A 13175-nucleotide genomic window follows, 5' to 3' on the forward strand; every position below is an offset into this window, starting at 1 on the left:
AAAGTCTACTTCATATTTATGTCTACATCTGTTTGTTTTGTTATACGAGCTCTATGGTCACAAATAGACAAAGGCTTTCATCTCAGTCTGTAAAGACTTGAGTACCACATGGATGCCTCCTAGTTTGGAGGTGATGTGTTGGTATCATTTATGCACATGACGTCAGCATCATGCCATAAGGTGAGTGTGCTCCTTTGGTTAAATTTAATGTTCCTGACTGCAAACCTCCTAATTGCTGTGAGCAGGGCAGAGACAATGTGTCAGCGTGGCAGGCGACATTTGTTGCTGGCAGGTCGTGCAGTGCATGCAGCATGCAGCAAGCGCTTGATGGGACTCGATCTGTGCCCTGCTGCCTCATCAAGTTATGGGGTTCGATTAATTAACTATTACTCCCGCCAAGGAGTAATGCATTCACTCGTGTCCGTGTGTGTGTGTGTGTGTGTGTGTGTGTGTTTGTGTGTTCGTGTGTTTGTGAACAAGATATCTGGAAAGGTTCTGAACGGATTTGGATGAAAGTTGGTGGGGTGATTGCCCTTGGGATAAGGAAGAATTGATTAGTTTTTGGGGAAGTTCAGGATATTATTCCCGATCCAGGAATTTTTTGAAGGATTTTTTTACCATTGGAAGATAGGGCTCATTTTTAGCCGCGTCGCAGACGCTGCTCATAGAGTGCCCTCTGCTGTTGTTGTTCTTCTTCTTCTTCTTCTTCTTGTTCTTGCAGAGAAGACAAAACCTCAAAGCTCCACCCATTCTGGGAACCATAGCTCCACCCATTCTGGGAGAGCCTTCATATAAACAAATATCCACCATTTTATTAACTCGCATAGCTTTGAGGCCTGTTTTGTAGGCCTGTGGTGTCTTCCTCTCTCACACAGTTTTATTTCAAATCAAATTCGACATATCATTTCATTTTTCACAGTCGCTAACATAGTTTTAGACTCGGTTGAAAAAAAACGGGAAGAAAATCCGATGAAAGTTGCCCTTTATAGAACGAAATGAATTCTCAAAGGCCTGTAACTTCAAGTCCATTGAGATATTATTTTTTTTTAATCGCGGCATGCTCAGTCATACACCGCCCGAAATAAGAGACGGGAAAATGCCGAGATATATATATTTTGTTTAAATCGCGGCATGCTCAGTGATACACCGCCCAAAATAACAGACGGGAAAATGCCGAGATATATTAAAAATTCGTCCATTTGATGACAATCGTCACGATGAAATATTTAATTTATACGTCATCACAATAATGTGGAGAGAGGAGCATAGCTTCGTTCACGTGTCGCCACATACGGGAAATTGCCGAGATATATTTTTTTTTACATCGCAGCATGGTCAGTCATACACCGCCTGAAATAACAGACTGGAAAATGCCAAGATATATTAAAAATTCGTCGCCACACACGGGAAATTGCCGAGATATATTTTCACTTTGCACAAAAATAACATCAAGTAATCGAATCAATAGGAATGTCCTGTGCCTGTAACATCGACGTTATAGGCACAGCTGCATCTAGGCATTGTATAACATCGACGCGGCTTTTGTTTTAATTAAAACTTTTTGTACTTGTTTTTAACATTATCTTCTATATATTCTATATTTAACATTGTGATATGAAAATAGTTTTCATATTTCTTGTAAATGTAGTTTAAACTCGTGGTTATGCGTTAGAGCGGTGTATTTTTTTTAGCAGCGTCGTCTTCAATGTTCATTTTTTTTTCTAATAAAGACAAGTTCTGTCATTTTTAAATCACCAAAGTGTGTATTAGGTTTCCCCGTTTCATAAAATGTATCGTTTGATACGTATAATGCTTTAAAACTGTTTTTTTGTTTTGTTTTGTTTTTACCTCAGAAGAGATATCAACATTTAGCTCAGCGAATGTCATTCGCGGTGTCAGTATTTGATGAACTTATAAAGACTTAGTTCCAGATTTGTCAATGGCTGAGGTATATTAACAAACGAATAAAACAGATTTGGCAAAATTCCAACTTTTTTTAAAAAGATCGCATATTCACCCAGGGTTGTGAGAGGCTGAAGAAGAAGAAACCTCACATGGGCTTCCCATACCAAATAAATAATTCTGGTTCTGGCTCTGCGATTTTCAGGTTTATTACTCCCACCAGGGAGTAACGCATTCGATCGTATCCGTCCATGTGTGTGTGTGTTCGTGTGTGTGTGTGTGTGTGTGTGTGTGTGTGTTCGTATGTTCGACTGTTCGTGAACAAGATATCTGGAAAAGTTCTGAACGGATTTGGATGAAAGTTGGTGGGGTGATTGCCCTTGGGATAAGGAAGAATTGATTCGTTTTGGGTGAAGCTCAGGATATTATTCCTGATAAAAAATAATAATTTAGGAAAAATTTTTGGGAAAGATTTTTTCTGTTTTACTGCATTAAAGCTTTTATTCTTATTCTTAAATGATGTTTTTCTCCTCTAATTCCGAGATATATCAAAATAAATTGTCTGACAGTTAGGGCCTACTTTCTTTTTCATTTCTTGTTTTGGGGAGAGGGGATGTTAAACAAAACGTATTATTCCAATTAAACCCACGGCGGGAGTATGCGCTCTACTGAGTGGCGTCTAGTTATATTTATATACACCAGTATATACATATATCTTTTCATATTTTAATAAAGGGATCTGAGTCTTTCTACATTGTGTGAGCGATGATGAGACACAAGCACTGTTATTAAATAACACCCCTGCTCCACCCCATCCGCCACGAGTTACCTGAGATGCAAACCAAAATGTTTTATTTATGTGCTTTGAAATGCAAATGCAGTGTTATATGAAATAAACAAAGCAGTTATTATATCAGGGAGAGGTTTGAACATTGGCACAACCTGGGCTGTAGAAAGCCATACGTGCAGATTTTATAATTGGCATTATTACTCCATCGTAACTGCATGAAAATAAAGTTTAAAAAGGGGAAAATAAACGAGGGGGACCATAGGAGGAAAGAAAACAGGAACAGATATAGATCCTAGAATAGCACAAGGTTTGTCCATTTGTTGTTTCCATCTTGGTACTTAGCTCACGATGCTGGGGAGCCCAGGTTCAAATCCCATAAACAGATGGTCGCTTCTCCAAGTCTATTAATGTCCTTATACTTTATGTTGAAGGACTTCAAGTGTCTGTATGTTATTCTTTCATGGCTGAACTGTAGCACCTGGAGGCCCCAAATTTTGGGTGGAGGTACTTCAGAATCTGGGCAAGGGTTTAAGCTAGCACACATTGGCCTTGAAATCCGTTTTGAGACCACCAAAGGCCGCCATAAAGTGTATATTGGGATGTGGGGTCAGGCAGTGCTGTCGCCGCCTCACAGGCAAAAGGTAACCACCTTGAGGCCAATAACTCCATGGCTTTTCAACGTCCAACACGTCCCAAAACTACAGCCGGTAAAAGCTCACCCAGCCGGGCAGTGCCGGCTATCCTAGAGTCCCTGCATATAAACAAAGTTACGATATGACCGGAAAATTCTGGTCACGTAGGCCGTGTACGTCATTTTGTTTCCATTCACTGTGAATCAGGCGGTTCCATTCTGTGAGAAAAGAATGAATATGACATGATGATTGCATGGTGTTTTTTTGGCAAAAAGACATTTTCTTGATGGTCAAATAAAATTTTAATGCAGTAGCTCTGTTTCATTGCTATTCTTTTTCTCCTTATAATTATTTATTTAATCTTCACTCGTTCCTCATGTTCACTGTCTATCGTTTTCTACCTTAATTTCCATCTCTTTTGACTTTCATCTCTTCACCTTTTTATCTCCTTGTTGCACTTCTCTGCCCATCTTTATATCCTTTTCTCTCTCTACCTCTAAGTTGACTTTGCGGACATAGATTATGTTGCATTAACAGAATACTGAACTAAACAACAAACTAGAACAGCACTCTTCGGTGTCGCGACGTCGACCAATATGAACTCCGATCCAATTCAAATCACTTCAGCTGTTCTCAAGTTGCATATTTTTCATCATAATGTACAAACTTTGGTCAAAATCCCATCACTGGTTCACAAGTTATTGCGGTAACAGGATTATTTATTTATTTTTAACCAAAAATGACCTCTGACCTTTGACCTCGTGACCCCAACATCTAGGTTCATCTTTACCTGCACCAAGTTTGACTTAGATCCCTTCAGCTGTTCTCAAGTTATCGTGGTAACGAAAATCTATCATGGACGGACGGACAACTTGAAAACCTAATGCCTCCGGCACTTCATTGGCGGAGGCATAATCATCTCATCATGATCTTGGATTCAGGGAAAGTTTGATGATGTGCAAGAGCCACAGTGCTAATCATATGCACACTGAGCCGACGTCTCTGTGCACACGCCGCACCGCACCAGCAAGGGATAGGTAGACATAGATACTGTCATGTCGGTGCTTCATAGGCAGAGTGATTAATCAGTGTGTGTGCCGTCCCTCGGATTTTTTTTTTGTTTTCTATACAAGATCGAGGCTCGTGAAAGAGCTAACATTAATCACACAAAAAGTCAAACCGACACAAACCGACACATAAAACACAAAATAAGGGGAGCGCTTGACAAGATGGGGAGAGAGGGCGAAGGACGCAAACACAACATTTGAGAGCAGGGACATCGAGAGAACTGTAGGAGGGAGAGGGCTTGGGGGGAGGTGGGAGAGGTATAAAACATATGGACACTGCAAGGACTTCCAGGAAAGAAGTTGGAATTTCGAAAAAATGTATCTGGGTTGAATTAGCGGGGGTAGAAAAGATCAAGGTTTTGGATGGGGGAAGATAAGAGATGGTGGTGAACAGCTGTTTTAAAGACCTGGAGGGAGGAGTGGGATTGAAGGGAGTGAGGGAGTTTGTTCCAGAGGCGGGAGAAAAGGGGAATGAAAGAGTGAAGGTGAGCAGAGAGCCGAGATTTTGGCAGTTTCATGCACGTTAAGCACGGAGGCACGTTAACGTCGGATGCACGTTAAGCCGGGTGTCTCGTCTACTATCATTAGTTGGTGGATATTAAAGATCTAGCGGTGTCCTTCGCCAAGAGTAGACGAGTTATCACCGGCATCCTGAACAAATTACAAATTCCTGCCCTGACTAACTGCTGGGAAGGCAATGGCAAACTACTTAGTATCACCTTTTCTGCCAAAGACCTGCCTTCAAGCAAAGACTCGATCAATCAATAAATCTTCTCAATCTCTTTCTATTTTTTCATTCACAATTGTTCGTTTTTCTCATGTTTTCGACTCTCTTGATGTGCACATCTGTGTGGATGGTGCGGTTCTATTTCCGTCTTTCACTTTCCATCTTCCACTTCTTTCAAACTTCTCCATTCTGTCACTACTTATAGGGTCATCCCATTTCAATTTCACACACCCTCCATAAGACAACTGGAAATTTCACACACCATTTTCAAATTTCCCTGGAAAAAATCCAAAAGATCTCTTCATGCTTTGGCATAGGTATCCCAAGTGTCAGCTCAATATCTCCAACCATTTTCAAGTTACAGCCCCTCAAAATATGGTACCACACCCCTTTTTTGCACTCGTGAATTGCGCATTTGTTTTATTAGCGTTTTTGAAGATCGATATCTTTTGTTCTAATAGAAATAGGAGCAATGTCTTCCATAATTCCAGGAAAAAAGCCATTTTAACCCTTTATAAAATATTATAGGTAAGTGTGTGTACATACGTATGTATATATGACGTGGTACAGTAATCATTATTCAAACGAGATGGTATTCATAGAATACTTACCCTGCGCAGTCAACTTGGCGCGAGCCAACTCTTCTGTTTTTGAACGTTTTTTAAATCCAATATGGCTGCCAGACCACGTGAGCGATGGCATCAAATATTTGTATTCTCTCATATAATTGTTGTGTAGATCATGCTCAATAAATTTAAAACTAATCAGACTAGGCATTTCCCCTGTCGAATTATGACGTCATAATTCATTAATACACCAATGACGCCGTTAACAACACTTATTCCCCATGTGGAGCCCTTGACAATGAGCCTTGTTTAAATTTTTTTTCCCATTGAGCAGTTTCGGAGATATAGAGGTGCAAAGTCTTCCGAGATGGCGCCCATTCCACATGACCTATGACGTCTTAATTGTGAATAAAAAAATCCTACAGGCAGAGGCGCTCCTATGGTAAAATGTTCGTGTCAATCGGACCAACGGTTGCCGAGAAAATATTTGTTTTTAAAATGCAGACACGTATGTACGCACCCGAATGTCTAACCCTGCTTTTTGCTTCGCAAGCGCAGGGTAACCTAGACACCTGAACACACACATCGTGAACTCAGGTTGATGTGCACGATGCATTTTATTTGATAAAAGTATGAATGCTATCCACAACTACAGAAAAACAGGCCATTAAACCCTTGTTCTGTTTGTGAACGCTGCAATCAAACTACTAGTACAAATAAAATGGTGGTGGGGAGTCCACATGGAATTTGTGCTCTTTTGGATTATCACACAGCACAATAGATATGAAATTAAGTATTGCACCAAAAAAGAGCTACGTGGAAAATATCAAAATTTGAAGCAATGTTTCAAACATTTATAAAACACATGCACATTTTCCCACTATATCAGAAAAACACAGCTGATACAGAGACCCAATATTGGCTACAGTCCATGTACATGCATCATCCCTGTCAAACAACGCAAGTCTGCTATGCACAGAACATCACAAGTCGCCAGAAATTGTCAAAAATCTGAAACGTCAATATAGAATCCTCAAACTTTGAATACTCATGACTCTTGAACAAAGAAATGTCGGCAGGAGCGCCTTAATTCTGTCCTCATCAGTTCAAGCTAGTCTGTGCTGACGGGCACTACGTCCATTAATCTCTGGGGCACTAATGCAACAAATTATATGTTGAAATGGCACCCAACATGGAATCTGTCGACTTTCTGCAGGTCAGGACAGGGTGGTGTGCACATGTGTGATTAATTTCACAAACACATCCCCATGCTTGTCAGAGCGATAGAGAACGTGTGCGGCACATCATTCATCGTCATAATCACAAGCAATGTACTGGGCCTGCCTGGTAGACACTCGAGTCTAGAGTTAAACCAGGATTGGTCAAATGTCTTGGTTGAATAATGATTACTGTATGACGTCATATATACTTACCTACAATAGCTTACAAATGGTTAAAATGGCTTTTCCCTACAATTATGGAAGATATTGCTCCTTTATCACTTTATTTTCATCATGTGCATCAATCTGAAGCTACGATGAATGGTTTTGTACATCCGAGTTAATCAATAGTCATTTTATCATACTTCACCTAGTTTCTGCACTTTGAAAATTTTGGTGGAATAGGGACAAAAAAAAATACCCTTTTTGGACATTTCAGTTCACACACAAGGAGGTGGATCATCAAAGTTTTAAATTGCTTTAAAAGAATGATTAGATATGATAGTTTAGACTTTAGATGGTTAAACGTTCAGTACCTCAAACATGTGCCCACAGGATCAACCGGTGGCCTGAATATTAATGGATGGGTTCTGAATTGTAAGAGTGGTTTTGTCCCGTCATGATGTTTAGGACCCCACCACTCTTTTGGGGCACAGTCCAGTTCCCAAATATTTAGGAAAAAACATTTGTAATAAAAAAGAAACTTAAAAAAAGGGTCAATATTTTTTTTAAATCTCAAATAAATTTAACACCAAACCAAAAATAAGGATTTTGAGGGTCCACAACCTCCAAAGTAGAAGAGATAAGCAATTTCTGTGTCCCGAATCTGAAAGTCTGAGCCAGAATTAGCTTAGAAACCAATTTTCAGCTTTCTATTTCTATTAGAACAGAAGATATGGGTCTTCAAAAACGGTAATTAAACAAATGTGCAATTCATGAGAGCAAAAAGGGGCATGGCACCATATTCTGAAAGGCTATAACTCAAAAAACATTGGAGATATTGAGCTAAAACTTGGGATTCCTTTGTTTGGCATAAAGAGGTATTCTTAGAACATTTTCCAGGCAAATCTGAGAAGTGTCGTATGGGAGGTACTAGCGAGCTATTGTGTGAATTGACACGGAATGACTATATGTGGTTCTTCTATTCACTCACTCTGTACACCTCTAATCCAGGCACGCATGAGTGTGAACCTTTACTCGCACATTACACCTTCATTTTTCCCACGGTTTCTGTGATGTGTTTTAAGTTTCAATTAATCTTGTTTGATTATATGCTTACTCAGATGCGTTGGCCATTGGAAGAACGAAAATAAATCATTACGTTGAAGCACGCGGTGCTACGCGCGCGACTTGCTACCAAGGAGGAAGCGGACAATGCGGTAAGTTTAATGTTCTTTATTCAAAGAGGTCACTGTAGCACTGGCGCGCTCCGGGCTGCGCGCCCGGTGTATATCCTGAGGCCACGCCTACCCCTCGGGCGTGGCCGCCGCCCACTTGGTGCGCGGAATGATGTCACCAAGCCAGTGGGCTTTCGTGTCCGCCACACGCGCCCCCCCCCCCCCAGAATTCCCACGCACCTGGAGGGCCAGTTTGCGGGGCAAACGGATGACCCGGCCGAAGCGCCCTCTGGCGACCGGCGGCGTCCGGGGTGCAGGGATGCCAGGTGGGATGCCCCAGGCTGTACCTGGGATGGGTGCCGGACCGGGGGGCGGCGTGCCTGCGGTGCTGGGTGGTGCCGGGGGTACGCCTGCAGGGGGGCGGCCCCGACGCGGGGGCCGAGCCACCGGCGGTGGGTGGTCCACGTCGAGGTGGGCGGGCTTGAGGCGGTCTATGAAGACCCGGTCAGGAGTGCCGCCGATGTCCAGGGTGAAATGTTTCACCCCGGTCTCCAGCACGCGGAAAGGCCCGTCGTACGGGGCCGCAGTGGTGTCCGGTGGGCGTCGTGCCGGACGAAGACGTACTCCGCGGTGCGAAGCTCCGGGGCGACGTGTGGAGGAGGGTGCCCGTGGTGCGCCGTCGGCACCGGGGCGAACCTCCGGGCGGTCTCCTGCAGCGCAGAACGCTCCTGCGCCGCGGACCAAGGTGCCGTGGGGTCGGGGAGGAACTCGCCCGGCACCCGCAGCGGTTGTCCAAAGACTAACTCCGCCGCGGATGCGCGCAGGTCCTCCTTGGGCGCCGTCCGGAGGCCCAGCAGGACCCAGGGGAGCCTGTCAACCCAGCCGCCATCGCGGAGGGTGGCCCGGAGCGCGGCCTTCAACGAGTGGTGGAACGGCTCGCACAGGCCGTTGGCCTGGGGGTGGTAGGCTGTGGTTCGGTGCAGCTGGACCCCGAGCCCCCGCGCGACCGCGGCCCAGAGCTCCGAGGTGAACTGGGGGCCACGGTCGGACGAGATTTCCGAGGGGGCGCCGAACCGGGCGACCCAGGTGGCGATGAACGCCTGCGCGACGTCTGCTGCCGTCGTTGCCGCCAAAGGCACGGCCTCCCGCCACCAGGTGGTGCGGTCCACCATGGTAAGGACATGGGTGAAACCCCGCGAGGGGGGCAGAGGTCCCACTAGGTCCACGTGCACATGGTCGAATCTACGTGCCGGCACCGTAAACGGGGCCAATGCGGCCTGGGTATGCCGGTGCACCTTCGCGCGCTGGCACGCGAGGCACATCCTGGTCCAGCCATGGACGGCCTTCCGGAGGCCATGCCAGACAAACTTGTCGGCGACCAACCTCTGAGAGGCCTTCATGCCCGGGTGGGACAGGCCGTGGATGGCGTCAAAAACCTGGCGCTGCCAGCCTGCGGACACGATGGGGCGAGGCCGCCCGAGGGAGACGTCGCAAACGAGGGCCGTGCCCGCGCCATCGAAGGGCACCTCGGTGACGCGGAGGCCCATGACGGCGGTCCGCAAGGCCTGGACCCCGGGGTCGGCGGCCTGGTCCGCCACCATCCGGGCATAGTCGATGCCAAGGTGGACTGCGTGGGCGACGGCCCGGGAAAGGCAGTCGGCCACCGGGTTGTCCTTTCCCGCGACGTGTAGGATGTCCGTCGTGTACTCGGACACGGCCGCGAGGTGACGCTGTTGCCGGGCCGACCACGGCTCGGCGACCTTGCCCATCGCGAAAACCAGTGGCTTGTGGTCGACGAAGGCCGTGAACGCACGGCCCTCGAGCAGATGGCGGAAGTGCCTGACCGCCAGTTGAAGCCCAAGCAACTCGCGGTCGAAGGTACTGTAACGGCGTTCGGGCGGGCGAAGCTGCCGGCTGAAGAACGCCAGCGGTTGCCAAGCACCACGCACCCATTGCTCGTGCACCGCGCCCACCGCGTAGTCCGAGGCATCGGTGGTGAGGGCGATCGGTGAATCGGGCGCCGGGTGCGCGAGCATGGTGGCGTTGGCCAAGGCGAGCTTCGCGCCCGAGAACGCCGCGTCCATCTGCTCGGTCCAGGTAACGTCACCTTTGCCCAGCTTCCCTCGAAGGGCCTCGTGTAAGGGGCGCAGGAGCTGGGCGATGCGGGGCAGGAACCGATGGTAAAAGTTTAACATGCCCAGGAACTCCTGGAGCCCCTTGATCGTGCGGGGCGCGGAAACCCCTTCACCGCCTCCACCTTGGCCAGTAGGGGGACGGCCCCGTGCTTGGTGACGCGGTGCCCCAAAAAGTCGATTTCAGCGACACTGAACCGGCACTTGGCGGGGTTCACAATCAGGCCGTGCTGGCCCAGACGTTCGAAGAGCGTGCGGAGGTGACAAAGGTGCTCTTCCCGGGACGCGCTGGCGATGAGGATGTCGTCCAGGTAGACGTACAAAAAATCCAAGCTGCGTAAGACGCTGTCCATGAGGCGCTGGAACGCCTGAGCCGCATTTTTCAAACCGAAGGGCATCCAAAGAAATTCGAAAAGCCCGAATGGCGTGATGACAGCCGTCTTCGGGATGTCCTCCGGCCTGACAGGGACCTGATGGTAGCCGCGTACAAGGTCCACCTTTGAAAAGAAGGACATCCCTGCCAATCGGGCGGAGAAGTCCTGGATGTGGGGGACAGGGTAGCGGTCAGGGGTGGTGGCGTCGTTGAGGCGCCGGTAGTCCCCGCATGGTCGCCATCCTCCACCAGGCTTGGGCACGATGTGGAGCGGGGACGCCCACACGCTCTCGGAGTGCCGCATGATGCCGAGCCGCTCCAGCATAGCGAACTCCGCTTTAGCTACGGCGAGCTTCGTCGGCTCGAGGCGGCGTGCCCGGGCGTAGACCGGTGGCCCGGCGGTGGGGATGTGATGTTCCACCCCGTGCTTGACGGTCCCCGCCGAGAAGGTGGGCCGCGTGAGGGCCGGGAAACCCGCGAGGAGGCGGGCGAATTCGTCCACTGCCGGAAGCGTACAGATGAACCTGGCCGGAATGGAACCGCTCAGCAAGCCGCTCGGCGAGCCGCTTGGCGAGCCGCTCTGTGAGCTGCTCAACGAGGCGGGCAGCGCGCACGCGAGCGAGCTGAACGTCTCAGCCTGGACAAGCCTTCTGCGCTTTACATCGACCAGTAATCCATTAGCACATAAGAAGTCCGCGCCAAGCAGTGCCATGGGCACGTCGGCCGTAACGAACGACCAACGGAAAACCTGCCCTCCGAACCACAGAGAGAGACAGCGTTTTCCGTACGTGCGTATAGACGTACCATTGGCCGCAAGCAGCGTGGGACCTCAGCCCGCGGTGTGCTTGTCGGACGTACCGGCAGGAATGACACTCACCTGCGCCCCCGTGTCGCATAGGTAACGGCGCCCGGACAAGGTGTCCGTTATGTACAGAAGGCTGTTTGAATTGCCGATGCTCACCGTTGCCACCGAGCGCCGGCTCGCCCGTTTCCCGACCTGCTGAATGAGCACGGCGGGCGACACTGCCGATCCTCGTGGCCGAATTTGGCGTGGAAGAAACACCAGGCGGGCAGCTGCGGCGTCGGAGGCCGCGGTTTTCTTCGCGGCGGCGGCGGTGGTGGTGGGCAGGGCGTGGCGGCGGACACGAGGTGCGGTGCATCGGGGAAAGCCTCGGGAGCCTCGGGAGCGGCAACCGCGCCAAGACTCGCCTGCGTGTCCAAAGCCGCGTAGTATTTGTCGGCCTCGGCAGCGAGCGCACGGGGTTCCGTTAACGCGGAACCAGCCAAAGCGGGGCGGACTCGTGCTGGCAGCTGGCGTCGAAATAACGCCCGGAATACAGCGTTCGGGGTTTCGTCGCCCATGAGCGCCAGCATATGGTCCATACAGACAGACGGCCATGTGTCCCCGATCTCGGGGAAGTCCAAGAGGCGATCGGCCCGTGCGTCCACCGTAAGGCCGAACGTGGCGAGGAGGAGACGCTTGACCGCCTTGTACTTGCCGTCGGCAGGTGGATCCCTTAGGACCGATACGATGTGGGTGGCCGTGCCGGGCCCGAAGGAGGCAACCACGTGGCAGTACATGGTCTCATCCACCGTGATGCCTCGAAGTCGGAACTGGGCTTCTGCCTGCAGGAACCAAACTTCGGCTTGTGACTCCCAGAATTCGGGGAGCTTGATGGAGACCGCGTTGGTAGCCATTGTTGCAGCGGTTTCGGGTGGTCAGCGACGGCTGACTCGAATGTCGGAGGTCACCAATGAAGCACGCGGTGCTACGCGCGCGACTTGCTACCAAGGAGGAAGCGGACAACGCGGTAAGTTTAATGTTCTTTATTCAAAGAGGTCACTGTAGCACTGACGCGCTCCGGGCTGCGTGCCCGGTGTATATCCTGAGGCCACGCCTACCCCTTGGGCGTGGCCGCCGCCCACTTGGTGCGCGGAATGATGTCACCACGCCAGTGGGCTTTCGTGTCCGCCACAACATAATATAACGCCCTTTTGGGTGCAGAGAAAGGTTTGATTTGAAAAATCTTTCTTTTGGGTTCGATTTGAAAACGGACAAATGGAAACGGGTTCGGTGTGCCGTGCTCGATGGAAACAAAATGGCTACTAACAGTAAGCTGCCGCTAATCTGTATATTCAGGAACCCGAGTATAATATTCTCGTGCAGTGTTGGAACCGACTAAACACCAAGCTAAACCGTATCTAATGAAGACAGTCGTAGTAAGTTTCACCATTTACTTTCACTCTTCTCCATCAAGATGTTGTGAAAGTAAATGGTGAAACTTACTACTATACGACTCTGTCTGCATTAGATACGGTTTAGCTTGGTGTTTAGTCGGTTCCAACACTGCACGAGAACATTATAGTAAAAAAGCATTGCTTTACGATGATTGGCAATGGATGCAAATGGATTGCACTGGGAGCATGCA

The 13175-nt window shown here is 48.8% G+C and overlaps 1 protein-coding gene across 1 annotated transcript in view; it reads right to left on the reverse strand.

Annotated features, from left to right (window-relative positions):
• RSPH3 (radial spoke head 3) overlaps positions 1-13175 on the reverse strand; it is a 49657-nt gene that overhangs the window by 19260 nt on the left and 17222 nt on the right. The gene's annotated exons all lie outside the window — the stretch shown is intronic.

The sequence above is a fragment of the Myxine glutinosa genome, chromosome 5 (genome assembly GCF_964187855.1).
Source record: "Myxine glutinosa chromosome 5, kmMyxGlut1.1, whole genome shotgun sequence".
Lineage (NCBI taxonomy): Eukaryota > Metazoa > Chordata > Myxini > Myxiniformes > Myxinidae > Myxine > Myxine glutinosa.